General features: G+C 37.9%; 1 protein-coding gene across 9 annotated transcripts in view; it reads left to right on the forward strand.

The window, feature by feature from the left end:
* The window catches only part of RMI1 (RecQ mediated genome instability 1), a 160,244-nt gene that overhangs the window by 88,569 nt on the left and 55,450 nt on the right, over nt 1-16,225 (forward strand). For 3 of the 9 annotated variants that reach the window (XR_007518714.1, XR_007518711.1, XR_007518710.1), the window contains exon 4: nt 5,575-8,316. The exons of 4 other annotated variants lie outside the window; for them this stretch is intronic. The gene's annotated coding sequence lies outside the window, so the exon portion shown is untranslated. The remainder of the gene's footprint in view (nt 1-5,574; nt 8,317-16,225) is intronic. 2 more of the 9 variants (XR_007518712.1, XR_007518713.1) reach the window with 2 other exon arrangements.

Consider the following 16,225-nt stretch of genomic DNA (forward strand, 5'->3'; position numbering starts at 1 on the left):
GTTTGAATCCACCAGCTGCTCCTTGGAAACCCTATGCGGCAGCTCTCCTCTGTCCTATAGGGTTGTTATGAGTTGGAATCAACTCGATGGCAATGGGTTTACGGATTAGTAACATAAGAACTTGAATAATGGAAATAAAAATTTCAAATTTGTCAGTGGCAACACCTATGTTAGCTCTGTATCTTGGAGGAAAAGATTAAGCTGAGAGGAAGTGCCAAACAGGAACACATTTTGCAGAATTCTATAGGCAATCACCTTGTTGGCCTCAGCATGGTTGTACTGTAAAATTGTGTACCTGTGGGGGCTTAATCAGGCCTTATGAGTAGAAGCAGAGTCCCTGAGTGGTGCCAATGGTTAATGTGCTCAGCTGCTAACCAAAAGGCTGGCCGTTTGAGTCCACCCAGAGGCACCGTAAAAGAAAGGCCTGGCAATCTATTTGCGAAAAATCAGCCATTAAAAACCTTATAGAGCTTAGCTCTACTCTGACACATGTGATGCTGTGATCGGATCGACTTGACGGCAACTGTTTTTGTTTTTGAGTAGAAGAAGCAATGTAAGTGACTTGACAGATGTGCGAGGAGGAGCTATAATAGATTTCAGCAGGTAATGGCAGACGAGTCTGGAGATAGCTGTTTTCCAAAGAAGAAATGGATTGGACCTGTTTATCCTGGCGACGTAAAGGCAGAAAGGAGGACTGTGACATTCTTCCGGTGGTATGAAAGAAGTGGGTAACAGATTTTTACCATGTTCCCTTAGGTCAGCATTAAAGGGATTTATACTAAATGCTCAGGAGAATGTTGTGTAGATGAAAACAAAACAAAACAAAAACAAACAAAAAACCCACTGCCGTCGAGTCAATTCCAACTCATAGCGACCCTATAGGACAGAGTAGAACTGCCCCATAGAGCTTCCAAGGAGCGGCTGGTGGATTCGAACTGTGGACCTTTTGGTTAGTAGCTGGACTCTTAACCACTGGGCCAGAAAACAGTGGAATGATATAATATGGGAAGGGTGCCAACTTCTTTGCAGATTTTAAAGAATCTAGTAAATGGAAGGCCTTATTTCCTAGCTTAGGTAGGAAGTGTCCTTTTAGCTCTGTTACTCTATAAGAAGGTGTAGACAAGCTTAGTTTAAGTTGTATTAGTTCCGTGTTCAGTAGAAGACAACTTTAACTCCTCTATTGCCTACTATTCGAATGGGGAATAATTTAGCATTTTCTCCATTCAAAATGAAATATGAGCCTTCATAAAAATCCTTCCCCATAGTTACAGCATTCTGATGTGTTTTTATATGTTAATTTTAATGTAGTATATTAATTTTGATTACAAATGTTCCCACACACATGCCCACTGGTGGTTAATAGTCTATGTTTACCGTCTCATTTGTACATTTTTTGGGGGGTAATGCATGCTGATAACTCATTAGGATACATGGCTGGAAAATTCTCATTTTAAAGTAGAATAGTTGTTAAGCAACATTAAAGTTTAATTAGAACTCTTCACTGCATTTCATTATAGGGTTATTCTGTAATGACTCAGTAGGTCCTGGTGTTTACTAATGCAGAAGTGACAGCACATAATTCTGCTAAATTATTGCTACCTCGCTGGAGAAGACAATTGGGAAATGAGGACCAAACAAAGGCATTGTTTAAAGAGGCTCAGGGGCAAGCACGGCCTCAGAACAGGATCCTCGTTTCCTTTTAGCTACCTTTTCCCTGTCCATCCAGAGCAACATATAGCAAGTAAGCCTCCTCTACCAGAGGTTAAGTAGCTCACATAATGGCTCCAGTGGCAATTTTCACATTTTGCGTGAAACCCTATTTTTGCAAGAGTAGGCATGAAGTGGGGGCCTGTTAGATAGAGTTTAAAATTGCTCAAATGCATTATATGTGGGGAGAAAAGCAAGCTCCAAGTAACTGTCATAAACTGATATTTCTAAATAGCTTTCTGCTTTTTAAATCATTTTATTCCCCTGTAATTAAGATACATATGTTACATTATGACCAGGGAATATAATGGCGTTAGAAAACTTCATCAAATGTGCCCTGGCCCGCCTCGACCTAGCAGGGTTGTGATTTTCATATACGAGCACATTGAAATTTCTTTTTTCCTTTTTAAATTTTCCTTCATGCAAACCTCGTAATCTTGCTGTTAATTGGATTCCCGGCCCTCCTCTGCCATTACGCCTAAGACGACCTACGCATACTCAAAGTGAATTGAGGCAACTATTTTGATAATTTGGTTGAAAATTAGTTTTCACTAGGACATCCCGATAACAGTATTTATGTGTCTGTATTTGCGTGTGTGTGAAGAGTTAAGGTTGGGGCTGTTCTGGTGGGGAGCATTGAAGTGAGTGGACGAGATAACATCTATGGCATAGATTATCTAGATAATCACCTTAACTCTTCATATGCCTTTTTGCACTAGAGTTTCGAAAGCAAACATTCTTGCGGTATTCCTGACCTTAACCAGTTGTTGTCAAGTTGACTCTGACTTATGATGACCCTATGTGTGTCAGAGTAGAAACGTGCTCCATGGGGTTTTCAATGGCTAATTTTTTGGAAGTAGATTTCCAGACCTGTCTTCTGAGGCACCCCTGGATGGACCCAAACCTCCAAACTTTTGGTTAGCAACTGAGAGCATTAATTGCTTGTGCCATTTATTCCTGACCTTAGAGGGAAAGAACTCAGTCTTTAACCATTAAGTATAATATTAGCTATAGGTTTTTTTTTTGTAGGAACCTTTTATCAAAGTTTTATTCTTTTTCAGTTTGTTGAATTTTTTTTTAAATCGTGTATGAATTTTGCCAAATAATTTTTTTGCATAAATTGATATGATCTTTTAGACTGTTACAATGATGGATTACATTGATTAATTTTTGCATATTGAACCAGGTGTGTTGTATTATTCTTTTTATATATTGCTGGATTCAATATTCATAAGGTATATTCGTCTATAGTTTTCTTGTAATATCTTTGTCTGGTTTTGGGTATCAGGGTAATGCTGGCATCAGAAAATGAGTTGGGTAGTATTTTCTATTTTCTGGGAAAAGTTACTGGAATTCATGTTATACCTTCTCTAATTGTTTGTTAGAATTCATCAGTGAAGCACTCTAAGCTTGAGATTCTTTTTCAGAAAGTTTTTAACTACTAATTCAATTTATTGGTATTAATTTTTTGGTAGTTTGTGTTTTTTTCAGAAATAGTCCATTTCATCTCGGTTCTTGAATTTATGTATGTGGAGTTGTTTGTAGCATGCTCTTGTTATTCTTTTAATTTTTGCAGAATTTGTAGTGATACCCCCTCTTACACTCCTGGTATTGGTAATCTGTGTCTTTGTTTTCTTCTTTATCATTCTTGCGAGAGATTTATCAATTTTATTGATCTGTCTTTAAAAAAATTTTTTTTTTAAACAGTTCTTGGTTTCATTGATTTCTCTGTTTTCAGTTTCATTGATTGCTGTTCATATCTGTATTATTCCCTTCTTGTTCTTCCACTGGATTTATTCTGCTCTGGTTTTCTAGTTTCTTAAGGTAGAAGCTTAGATTATCGATTTGAGACTTTTCTTATTTTCTAATATGAGCATTCCATGTTTCTAATTCCCCTCTACATGATTTGACCAAGGCAAAGTCATAGAAGCTTCATAGACGGTGAGGGACAGAGTTACTGGGCTGAGGGTTGGGGACCATAGCCTCAGAGACATCTAGCTCAACTGGCATAACACAGTTTATAAAGAAAATGTCCTACATCCTACTTTGGTGAGTAGCATCTGGGGTCTTAAAAGCTTGTGAATGGCCATTTAAGGTACATATACTGGTCCCACCCCATCTGGAACAAAGAAGAATGAAGACAAGCAAAAACCCAAGGGAAAGATTAGTCCAAAGTACTAGTGAACCACAACTAGCACAACCTCCACCAGACTGAGTCCAGAACAACTAGATGGTGCCTGGCTACCACCACCAGCTGCTCTGATGGGGATCACAATAAAGGGTCACAGATAGGGTGGGAGAAAAATGTGGAACAAAATTCAAACTCACAAAAAAAGACCAGACTTACTGGTTTGACAGAGACTGGAGAAACCCTGAGAATATGGCCCCCGTACACCCTTTTAATTCAGTTCTGAAGTCGCTCCTGAAGTTCACCCTTTGGCAAAAGATTAGACAGGCCTATAAAACAAACAATAACACATGTAGGTCAAAGATGTATATGACAGTAAATGGGCACATCAGCTCAAAAGCAAAGATGAGAAGGCAGGAAGGGAAAAGAAAACCAGACAAGTGGAAATGGGGAACCCAGGGTCGAAAAGGGGAGAGTGTTGACACGTCGAGGGGTTGGCAAACTATGTCATAAAACAATTTGTGTTTTAATTGTTTAATGAGAAACTAATTTGCTCTGTAAACTTTCACTTAAGGCACAATTAAAAAAAAAAAAATTCCCTGTAAGCACGGCTTTAGTTTCATCTCACAAATTTTAACATGTTGTATTTTCATCTTTGTTCATTTCAAATAAAATATTTCCTAGTTTCCCTTGAGGTTTCCTCTTTGACCCATGGAATATTTAGAAGTATATTATTTGATTTCCAAGTGTTTGTAGAATTCCCTGTTATCTTTCTGTTATTGATATCTAGCTTAATTTCATTATGGTCAGAGAACGTAATTTGCATGATTCAATTCTCCGAAATGGACTGAGGTTTGTTTTATGAACCAGGATATGCTTTATCTTGGTGAATGTTCCGTAAGTATTGGAAAAGATTGTATAATCTGCCTTTGGGTGGAGTGTTCTATAAACGTCAACAAGATTTAGTTGATTGATAGTATTGTTTAGTTCTTTTATATCCTTGCTGATTTTCTGTCTAACTTAGTTCTATGGACTGTGAGAGAGAAGTATTGAAGTCTCCAACTATAATCCTGGATTTGTCTATTTTTCCTTTCAGTTCTTTCAGTTTTTGCTTCATGAAGCTTTGTTGTTAGGTGCACACACATTTAGATTGTTATGTATTCTTATTGAATTGATGCTTTTATCATTATTTTATGTCTGTCTTTATCCCTAATTTTCTTTGCCTAACTGACCTGGACATACATGAGCAGGCTTAGAATGGTGATTAGGAATATGGACTTTGGAATAACATACACTTTAGCTTTGAACCTGGGTGTACTACTAGCTAGTTGTGAGACCGTGGATAAGTTTTATGAGTTTATTTCCTCATCTCTAAAATAGAATGGTAACGTTTATTCATTTCTCTCTCTGGGTAATTATGGAGACTAATTGACATAATCTGAAGAAGAAAATGCCTGCCTTGCGCAATAAAAACCAAAAACCAAGCCTGTTGCAGTCGAGTCAATTATAACTCACAGCAACCCTATAGAACAGAGTAGAACTACCCTCCAGAGTTTCCAAGGAGTGGCTGGTGGATTCTAACTGCCAACCTCTTGGGCAGCAGGTGACCTCTTAACCACTGTGCCACCAGGGCTTCGACGCATGCAGTAGGTACTCAGCAAATGTGAGCTCTGTATTATTCTTAGATTGTGTTGTGAATGTCAGAGGTCTCTGCTCACTTTGGTTCTTCTGTCTCACAGGGGCAGGCAGAAGCAAAATCATAAGAGGTCTCATGGGATAGAAAGTCTTCACCTTTCTTGGATGGTCAAAGAAGCCATGATGTTTTTCACACTGGAAATAAACCAGCCCCTCAAATCAAATGGTACCAGGGCTAATAATGACCTACCTTTTTAGCAACTGCCGTAAAATTCAGAATTACTTTTAATTGTGTGTCTTTTTCTTTAAAACAAAAAAGTTCACATAAGCAAATGCTAATATTTGAAAAAAAATAATTGATGCACGCAAATACTGTAGTTCAATTTGCATTTAAATAGGCAGCCTTAATATTTCCTTTTAAATAGGCTTTATTTTTTCTCTTGTGAGACTAAAAATTGATTTCTTCTTTTTAGCAAAATGGGTGCCTACTGAGGTACATGGTTAAGAGACATGTTGCAGCTGTTCTTTTATTTTTCCCACTCAGCCTGGAAATAGCCTTACTAGAGCAAGGCAGAAGTGAACAATAGAAATAATACTAAAAAAAAAAAAGTGCTTCTGCAGAGGATTGATCAGTGGCTTAACAAAGATTTACATCAGGATGACATTATCTCTGTAAATGCACAGGGCTGCACAGAAAAGTCTTCCCTATTTACAAGCACAGTCAATCTTCCATTTCTGATTGTGGCAGCTTTCTCCGTGATGCCACAGTGACCCTCTTCAAATACACTGCAGTGACAGGCTTTCTCTGCCTCTCCTCCCTCTGTACAGGGATGAGAGAGTTTTCTGAAAAAGCCTCCGGTAATGCAGTTTTGAAAAATCACAGCCAGAATACTGCTTAGAAGAAGTGAGGATGGCAAGACTTCAACTTACACATTGCTTTGGACATATTACCAGGAAAGACAAGTTCTTAGAAAAAGACATCATGTTTGGTAAAGCAGAGGATCAGTGAAAATGAGGGAAACCCTCAGTGAGATGGATTAATACAATAGCCACAACAATGGTCTCCAACATACCAATGACCATGGAGATGGTAAAGATCAGGCAACGTTTCATTGTTGTATATAAGGTGTCCAGGAGTTGGAGCTTACTTAATGGGAGCTAACAACGACAACAGTGACAGATGCAGTTTTGAGAAGTGGAATTCTCATCTGGAATTTATTACTGAAGTAACTCTTGAACAGGTGTTTCGTAGATGTGGTTCCCAGGTCCCTGGGAAGGGGAATCACAGGGTAGAGCTAAGAATTTATTGAGGTTCCTTATCCAAGTCTAACTCTAGGTCTGCTAATGGTCCATGGCAGGAAATACCAGGGACTTACCCAGACCCACATTCTCCTCATCATTCAAGGCACACTGCTAGACTACACTCTCCAGCCTTCCTTCTAACTAAGTGTGGTCATATGCCTGAGTTTTATCTGAAACTGATACATACTACTTCCAGGCCTGGCCCCTTAAACACCTCTACACGTTCCATGTTCTTTTCTCCTTCTGACTGAATGGAGTGAGATGACTCTGAGGGCAACCTTGGAAGCCAAGTATTGAAGATGGCAGTGTATTCATCAGCCTGGGTTCTCTGAATGACTGTTCTGCCAACCTGTTCACTTGTTCAGTACTATTTCATGAGCAGTGAATACACTTCTACAGAGTATGAGCTGTTATACCTTTTGGGGCCTGTTTGTTGTAACAGTTAGCCTATCCTAACCAAGAGGCCTGTGAGTTCTGCTGATGCAGGACCAGCAGTCCGTTAAGCATCTGGTAATCCTCATACATCTTCTGTGGGAATCTAAGGTCTAGGTTATTGTTCAGTGATGCCAAAGTAGTTCTTTCTCAGAATGTCTAGCATTCCCATCCCACCAGATCATTTTAGGTTCTTTCCCTTTTTCAGTACATTAAACAGTAATACTTTACTCAGCCACTCATTCATTTGACCACTTGAATTATCATCCATTCATTTGATTATCTGTTCCCCAAAATGTTCCAGAAATGGAAGGCAGTTTACAAAATAAAATAGAACAAAATGGCCTACAAAAACCAGGCGTGAAATAAAAAAGGAAAACAAGGGAAAATTCGAGAAGACGGGGCCAGTGGTCTGACAGAGACTTGAGGAACCCCGGAGACTGTGGCCCACGGACGCTCTGTAAACCCAAAGCTGAAACCATTCCTGAAGCCCACTCTTCAGACAAAGATTAGACAGACCTATAAAACAAAGAATAATACATGGGAGAAATGTGCTTCTTAGTTCAATCAGATATAAGAGACCAAATGCCCGGCTCCTGTCTAAAAGCAGGATGAAAAAGCAGGAAGGAACAGGAACTGATCCAATGGACACGAGGAGCTCATGGTGGAAAGCGGGAGTGTGCTGTCACATTGTGGGACTTATAACCAATGTCACAAAACAATATGTGTATAGATTTTTGAATGAGAAATTCACTCGAGCAGTAAACTATTACCTAAAGCACAATTAAAAAAAAAAATGGAGACAGGAATATAGCTGCTGTTGAGCTGCCCTGATTCATGGCAACCCCATACACAGTGGAAGGAAATGCTGCCCAGTCCTGTACTATCCTCATGATGGGTTTTGGGTTGGGACCATGGTGATTCACAGGGTTTTCAATGGCTCATTTTCAGAAGTAGATCACCAGGCCTTTCTTTCTCGTCCATCTTAGTCTGAAAGATCCACCGAAACCTGTTCAGCATCACAGCAACAGACAAGCCTCCACTGACAGACTGGTAGTGGCCGCACATGAGATTCACTGGCCAGGAGTCAAATCTGGGTGTCCACATGGAGGGTGAGAGTCCTACCACTGAACCGCCAATACTTCATATACTAACATATACTCAATCTTATTTACCCCTTCCCTCTCTGACATCTTACTGCTGAAGCTGCTCCTGACTAATCCCTCTCATTTCCTTCTTCATGAATCTTAATTTCTTGGGAGACCATTTCTTTAAACATTTCCTGATAGCCTCAATTTGTCATCTGCTCCTGTGGGATCATTGGTGGCTTCCCATTCTTTTAAACTTAATTTAGGCAGTTGGACAGTTTGATATGGGAAGCCTTAACTCAGAAAGTCATTTTTCTTATCACTCATGAAACTGAGTATTTTCTCATATTCCATGCTTATTTGCCATTTGTATTCTTCAGGTTTTTCATTCTAACCTATTACTGATTTTTCTATTATTTTAAAAATTGATTTATAGGCATTCTTTGCATATGAACAATATCAATCCTGCCTGTAACATTTATGTGACAAACATTTTTTTCCCGGTCTGTCTTTTGTCTTTTGAAAAAAAGGTATGTGGGTTATATTATTTTGTGTTTCTCAAAAAAATTTCAACACATAATTTTTTTTGTACAAATAATGCATTATATAGTCCTATTAAAAAAAATTCAAGGAGTGCAGAATTATATAAAGAAAAATATAAAAAAAATTCTTTTATAACCTCCCCTCTAGTGTTGTCATTTCACTTTTCGGGAAAAAGCACTGCTACATACCAGCTTGGTGTGTATCCTTCAAGATATTTAGTTTTTTTTTTTTTTTAAACGTATTTACACCTAAATGTTCATATAGATGTCGCATATGTATGTATTTTATACACATGCACATAAACATAAAAAAACATACATATATAAAAATGGGATCATGATATATATATGTATATATATATATTTTTATATATATTAGCCTGTGACTTACTTTTTAAAATTTAAGTGTATATTTGGAGAACTTTCCATGTAGTATATCTAGATCCAGTTAAAAAAATTGCTGTGTTGTATTCCATTAGATTGACATATTAGAGTTTATTTAACCAATCTTTAATCTATGGACATTTATATGGTTTCCATTTTTTGTTACTACAAACAATACCACAATTCTTCATTCCACTTTGAACACGTGTGGAAGTATTTCTCTACGATATTTACAAGTGCAATTGTTGGCTATTTTAAACCCTTAAAAAATTTAAAACAAATCTAATGGGTAAAAAATAATCCATTTGTTGTTTTAATGTACATTACAGTGATCTCTAGGAAGAGCTAACATTTGTCATTTCCTTGTCAGCCATTTGTATCTTTGTATCCTGAATAGTAATCATTTCTTTTATAAATTGTAAATATTTTCTCCCTGTTTCTCATTTGTTCTTTAAACTTTGCTCATGGTATCTTTTGTGGAGAAGCTATTCTGTTTTATGAATTCAAATCTGTCCATCTTTCATTTTTTGACTTCTGGCTTAAGAATTTGGCTTAAGAAAACATTCTTTACCAGAAGCCTACAATATATACTCCTAGTTTTCTTCTGCATAAAAATGTATAGGTGAGGCAGAGACAGGCTAGCTGTTCAGCAAACTCTTTTCCGTTTCCTTTGGAGCACACAGCCAGACTTTGCATTCCAGCCTTCCTTCCAATTGGGTGTGGCCACGCTACTGAGTTCTGCCCAGTGGAATGTGGACAGAAGAGAAATACTGACTTTGGGGCTGGCCCATGTGATCTTTTATGCTCTTTTTCCTTCCTGTTGGCTGAAATGCTGACAGCCTGCAGGGAAAACTGGGGAGCTACACATTAAAGATGGTGGAACCACAATATGGAAGGTACCAGATCTGAATCACCCCCTGAGAAGAGCTGTTCAATAAGAAATACTTGCTTTAACTTTTATAGAAGTTGAGTTTTAAGCCACTGATATTTGGGGGTTTATCTTTTACAGATGCTAAATAATTTAACTAACATGTATATATATACACACACATATTTCTAATAGTTATATCTTTCATACAATTCATAATAAGTTATTTTTTCGTGTTTGGTGTGAGATAAGTATCTAACCTAATTTTTTTTTCCCCAAATGGATAGCCAATATTTGGGGGGGGATAATTTGTCTTTAACTACGTAAAATGTTACCTTTATCACATATTTGGTGGTAGCTCCTACAACTGACAATTTTCAACCCTTTTTTGACCTCTAAAAACAGCATTTTCACTTGAGTCAATTTAATATTAAGTTCTCATACACATTGGTATATTTACGGACTTTCTATTCTCATGTATCAAGCTATTTGTTTCTTCATCAATAACATGCTTTACAAGTTACTGAGCTTCATAGTATATTTTCATACCAGGTAGAACAAGATGAATTTTGCAGTCAGTCGTTCAAGTTCCACAAAATAAATGAATGAATAAATAAAAATAAATAATAAAAAGAAGAATCCTGTTGGGCCCTGATGTTTCTGTTAATGGTGGTGGAATAATTTGAAAATGGATAGTGGTGATGGTTGTACAATGTGATCAACGTGATCACCACTGGTGTGGACAGGTAAAAAATGTTGACTTGCAAATGTTTTGTTACATGCATTTTTACCACAATAAAACAAAACAAAATGAAATCAACCCACCCCCCCAAAAAATCCCTTTGGGGTTTTGAGTGGGATTGCATTAAATTTGCATAGATTAATTTCTTGAGAATCAATGTCTGTGTCATAAGAGTTTTTTTTAGTTGGGAATATGAACATATGCAGGCAAGATAAAACTTGTACACAAATAATTAAAAATATACAAGCCACAGCTCTAGGAAGGCCGGCAGTTTAATGATCACTACTCGTATCTTTTTCAACTACAGGCATGAAGGACAATTTACTCACCGGACAACCTGAACTTTAGATTTGTCCGGTCTCCTCTGGTTTCTGTAAGGGAGGGAAGGATGCCGTTATGTATGTATGTATGTCTGTATATATGTATTTCTGTGTCTCTCTACTAGGGGGTCGTTGTTGTTGTTAGGTGCCATCTAGTGGGTTCCAACTCATAGCCACCCTACGTACAACAGAAGGAAACACTCCTGTTCCTGCGCCATCCTCCCAATTGTTGTTATGTTCGAGCCCATTGTTGCAGCCACTGTGCCAGTCTATCTCATTGAGCGTCTTCCTCTTTTTCAATGATGCTCTACTTTACCAAGCATGATGTCCCTCTCTCGGAACTGGTCCCCCCTGATAATCTGTCCAAACACATGAGATGAAGTCTTGCCATTCTCATTTCCAAGGAGCACTCTGGCTGTATATCTTCCAAGACAGACTTGTTCATTCTTCCGGCAGTCCATGGTATATTCAATATTCTTTGCCAACACCGTAAGTCAAAAGCATCAATTCTTCTTCCATCTTCCTTACTAGGGGGTAAGTATCATAAAATCAGGACTTTGCCTACTTTATTCATGTAACCTCAGTGATTAGAACAGAGCCTGACCCATAAGAGGCCCTCAATAAATATTTGCTAAATGAAGGAAAGAATGGCTATTGGGCTAGCCCTTAATGAGAAAGGTGGTATGCATCTAATACATGATATGTAATGAAGTATGTCATAGCATCTGGGTGGTTATTTCTCTGGCTCTTACAACATTCCCATGTTGTTTCTATTGAACCATTATGGAGAAAATGGTTTGTAAAATGGTGGTGATGATTAAAACATTCATAGGTATGGCCGTAGAAGAAATAGTGCAAGGAATGAACAAGGTTACTTACAGCAGCAGCAAAAGATTGAAAACCACCTAAATGTAAATCAATAGGCAAATGGTTTAAAATACTATGTCATATTCATACAGTGGAATGCATACAGCTGTTACAAACAAAAGAACTAGTATGAAAAGATCTCCAAGATAAACTACATTGTTAAGTAAAAAACAAAAAAGTGCAGAGCAGATGATGAAATATGCAACCTTTTGTGAAAAAAGGGTAAGAGATAAAACTATGTATTCATACGTATTTACATTTGTTTCTAAATTCATAAAGAAGCTCTGGAAGGGTTGTGAGAAATTATTAAAAGCGATTGCCTGTTGAGTGATGGGAACCAGAGGGAGAGTGACACTTTTCACTGTATACTTTTATGTATTATTTGATTCCTAAGCCACCTGAATATTGTTGTCGTTAGCTGCCACGGAACTGAGTCACTTCCTGGTCATGGCGACCCCGTGTATGCAGAGTACGACTGCTTTATAGGGTTTTCAAGGCCAGGACCTTTCGGAAGTAAATCACCAGGCCTTTCTTCTGAGGTGCCTCTGTGGGTTTGGACCGCCAACCTTGTGGTTAGTAGTTGAGAGCTTAATTGTTTGTGCCACCCAGGGGTTCCTATGTGAATATTATCTTTAAAAATTTTTAAATAAAAAAAATCATGAAATGCACACAAAAGCATGTGTTAGAGAGCCTGAAATACAAAAAAAAAAAAAAAAAAAAAAAAAAAAATGATGAGGATAATGACCGTATTTCCTTGAAGAAATTCTCTTTATCCATTAGTTGGTACAGTAAAGAAGTGAAAAGCATTTCGATTTGTATCCATTTAGAAGAACAGTGTCTCTTTTGTATAATTGTTAAATTTTGGCAAAGTTAAAGTAAGGTGGTGGCAGCAACAGCAGCAGCAGAATAAAACACCAGACATGGATGTCTCCAGCCATTCGCTCTTCATCCAGAATCAAAGCGCTGTCCTCGACTAGGCGACTAGGCAGTTAGGGTTAAAGTCCCTTTTTTTCCTTCTTCTTTTCAGGCTATAATGCTTTATGTGCATCAAATTATTTTAGCGACGCTTCTGTCTTCATGCAAAGTGTTCCAGCTTTTTCCTCTTCGTTCAAGTTAGACCAATTAAATATCTCTTAACAATTTCAAGGCAAATTGGTTCCGGAGAAATAACAAGCGACTCTCCCACCACTCACGTATTCACCACAATAATTAAATTTGTTAACAAATATAAAGCATAGAATTGCAAGTATCGAACAGTCTCAGCTGCTGTGGTCTGCTTCATTCATCTTCCTCATTAATATTAACCGCCCTGTCCTATGTGATTGTAAGAGTATTTGTCTTTTAAATTTATGTCGTGAACTGAGTTGACAAGGGCTTTGCTTATGGTATATATATATATATATATATTTAAATAGCTTTATCTTTCTCTAAAACAAAAAAAAAATTATCAAAAAGTATTATTGATTATGGACTATACCAAGAGAATTTACATAAATTCAGCCACTATCCTCTAGGAATTTACAAGGAAATATTTAATTTACAATTGAAGCCTCATAATGTAGATTCGATAATAAATGGGATGAAGTAAAAGAAATGAGGCACAAAAGGTCATGTATAATTCCATTTATATGAAATGTCCAGGATAGGTGACCCCATAGAGATGGAAAGCAGATTGGTGGTTGCCAGGGGCTGCAGAGAATGGGGAATGGAGAGCAACTGCTTCAGGGGTACAGGGCTTTCTTTTGGGGCAAAGACAGCGTTATGGAACTACATGGAGTTGGTGGGTTGCACAACATTGTGAATGTCCTAAATGTCACTGAATTGTGCACTTTCCAATGGTTAACTTTATGTTATGTGAATTTTATCTCAAAAAAAAAAAAAAAAACGAAGTGTGAAAATGCTTGGTGCACTCACCATGTAAGTAAGTGTACGGCATTTTATTTATTTATGTATGGCACCCATTGTAATACAAAAAGTCTGACAATGACTTAGGGAGTGGATAAGCAATTTAGGTTGGGGAAGATGGATGAAAGTAGCTTTAATAAACATAATCAGCTTTTTCAGCCAGGTAAAAGACCCCACAAATGTTCAGGTTATTAACTGGTACTGACCAACTGACTGGTAATGGTGCATCTGATGAGAGTGAGCACTGATGGCTCAAGGAACTGTGAGTCAAATTATAAAGTTTTATTAAAATGTTTTCTCCACTTGTCTTCAATGGTTTAGATCCAGTCTAATTTTCTTTCAAAATTGAAGTCTGGGACTCAAGCTGATTTATATGACTGAACATTTAAAAATAGGTGTCCTTTCTACCTGTGTGCAATATTATGGAGAAAAAGCCCTGTATGTTTCCACAGCACTGTTGATAAAACTTATTAAAATGATATGCAATGGGAAGAGCATAACTGGAGCTTTGTCCCTGAACACTGAAATTTATGGGGACCCAAATGACTTGTTTTCCCACTCTCCCACCCCAACCACCCTTCCAACTACCCTTCAGCAGTTGGAGCAAGCTCTCTTTCCCCCTTTCAGCCATTGACATTGGTAACTGGACACGGACAAAGCTAAGACCCAAGGTCAAAGTCTGAGAGAATGAAATGCTCAGGGCCCCAGGTAAAAAATACATATTCACTTTCTCAGATAATTATCACTGATCTGGCCCTAAACTTGGGATGCCAGCAGCCACTCAAGAAATAATCTCTTTCTGGGACCCGAACCTCTAGGACTTATTTTATTTTGATGTGCAGTCCCTGGATGTTATTCAGCATTGTTCAGGAGCCAGGCACAGCTAGTTGTAAAGGGGTGCTTGGTGAATAGCTTGGTGGTCCTCCCAGCAGGTGTACCTTGGACTTATAGCCCCCATTCAGGCCTGGTCACCATCTAGCTTCTTCCGCTCCCTCCCGCATCTTCTATTATTCCCTTTTACTATGACTTTGGCCTTCTTTCCCTCTCTATCTTCATTTCCTGTACAAATTTTATCTTTCTTCATGGCAACCCTACATAAACCCAACATAAAGAAACGCTGCCCCCAGATAAGTAAAGAAAGAACTATTGAAGGAGAAGAATAAAGTAGGAGGACTCGCACTATCTGACCTCAGAACCTACTATGCACCTATGGTAGTCAAAACAACCTGGTACTGGTACAATGACAGATACATTGACCAATGGAACAGAGTTGAGAACCCAGATGTAAACGCATCCACCTACAGTCACCTGATCTTTGATAAGGGCCCAAAGTCCATCGAATGGGGACTAGACAGTCTTTTTAACAGACGTACTGGCAAAACTGGATGTCCATCTCCAAAAAAGTGAAACAACCCATACCTCACATCATATACAAAAACTAATTCAAAATTAACCAAAGACCTAAATATAAACCCCAAAACTATGAAGACCATAGAAGAAAAAATAGAATCAAGGCTAGAGGCCCTAATACATGGCATTAACAGAATACAAACCATAACTAACAACACAAACTCCAGAAAATAAGCTAGATGACTGGGCTCTTCTAAAAAGTGAACACTTAACACTCATCAAAAGACCTCACCAAGAGATTAAAAAGGCAACCTACAGACTGGGAAAAATTTTTGACTATTACAAATCTGACAAAGGTCTAATCTAAAGTCTACTGGAAAATCCAACACCTCTATAAGAAAAAGACAAATAATCCGATCAAAAAGTAGGCAAAGGAAATGAACAGACACTTCACCAAAGAAGACACTCAAGCGGCCAACAGACACATGAGGAAATGCTCACGATCTCTAGCCATTAGGGAAATGCAAATTAAAGCCACGATGAGATACTATCTCACCCTGGCATTACTGGCATGAATCAAAGAAAAAGAAAAAAACAAAACAAAGCAGAAAATAACAAATGTTGGAGAGGCTGCATGAAGATTGGAACTCTTATGCACTACTGGTGGGAATGCAAAATGGTACAACCATTTTGGAAAACCATAGGGTGCTTCCTTAGAAAGCTAGAAATAGAAATACCATATGATCCAGCAATCCCACTCCTAGGAATATATTCTAGAGAAATATGAGCTGTCACATGAATAGATATATCCACATCCATGTTCATTGCAGCATTATTCACAATAGCAAAAAGATGGAAACAACCTAGATGCCCATCTACAGATGAATGGATAAACAAACTATAGTACATACACACAATGGAGCACTATGCAACAATAAAGAACAATGATGAATCT

Source organism: Elephas maximus, chromosome 9 (genome assembly GCF_024166365.1).
Source record: "Elephas maximus indicus isolate mEleMax1 chromosome 9, mEleMax1 primary haplotype, whole genome shotgun sequence".
NCBI lineage: Eukaryota > Metazoa > Chordata > Mammalia > Proboscidea > Elephantidae > Elephas > Elephas maximus.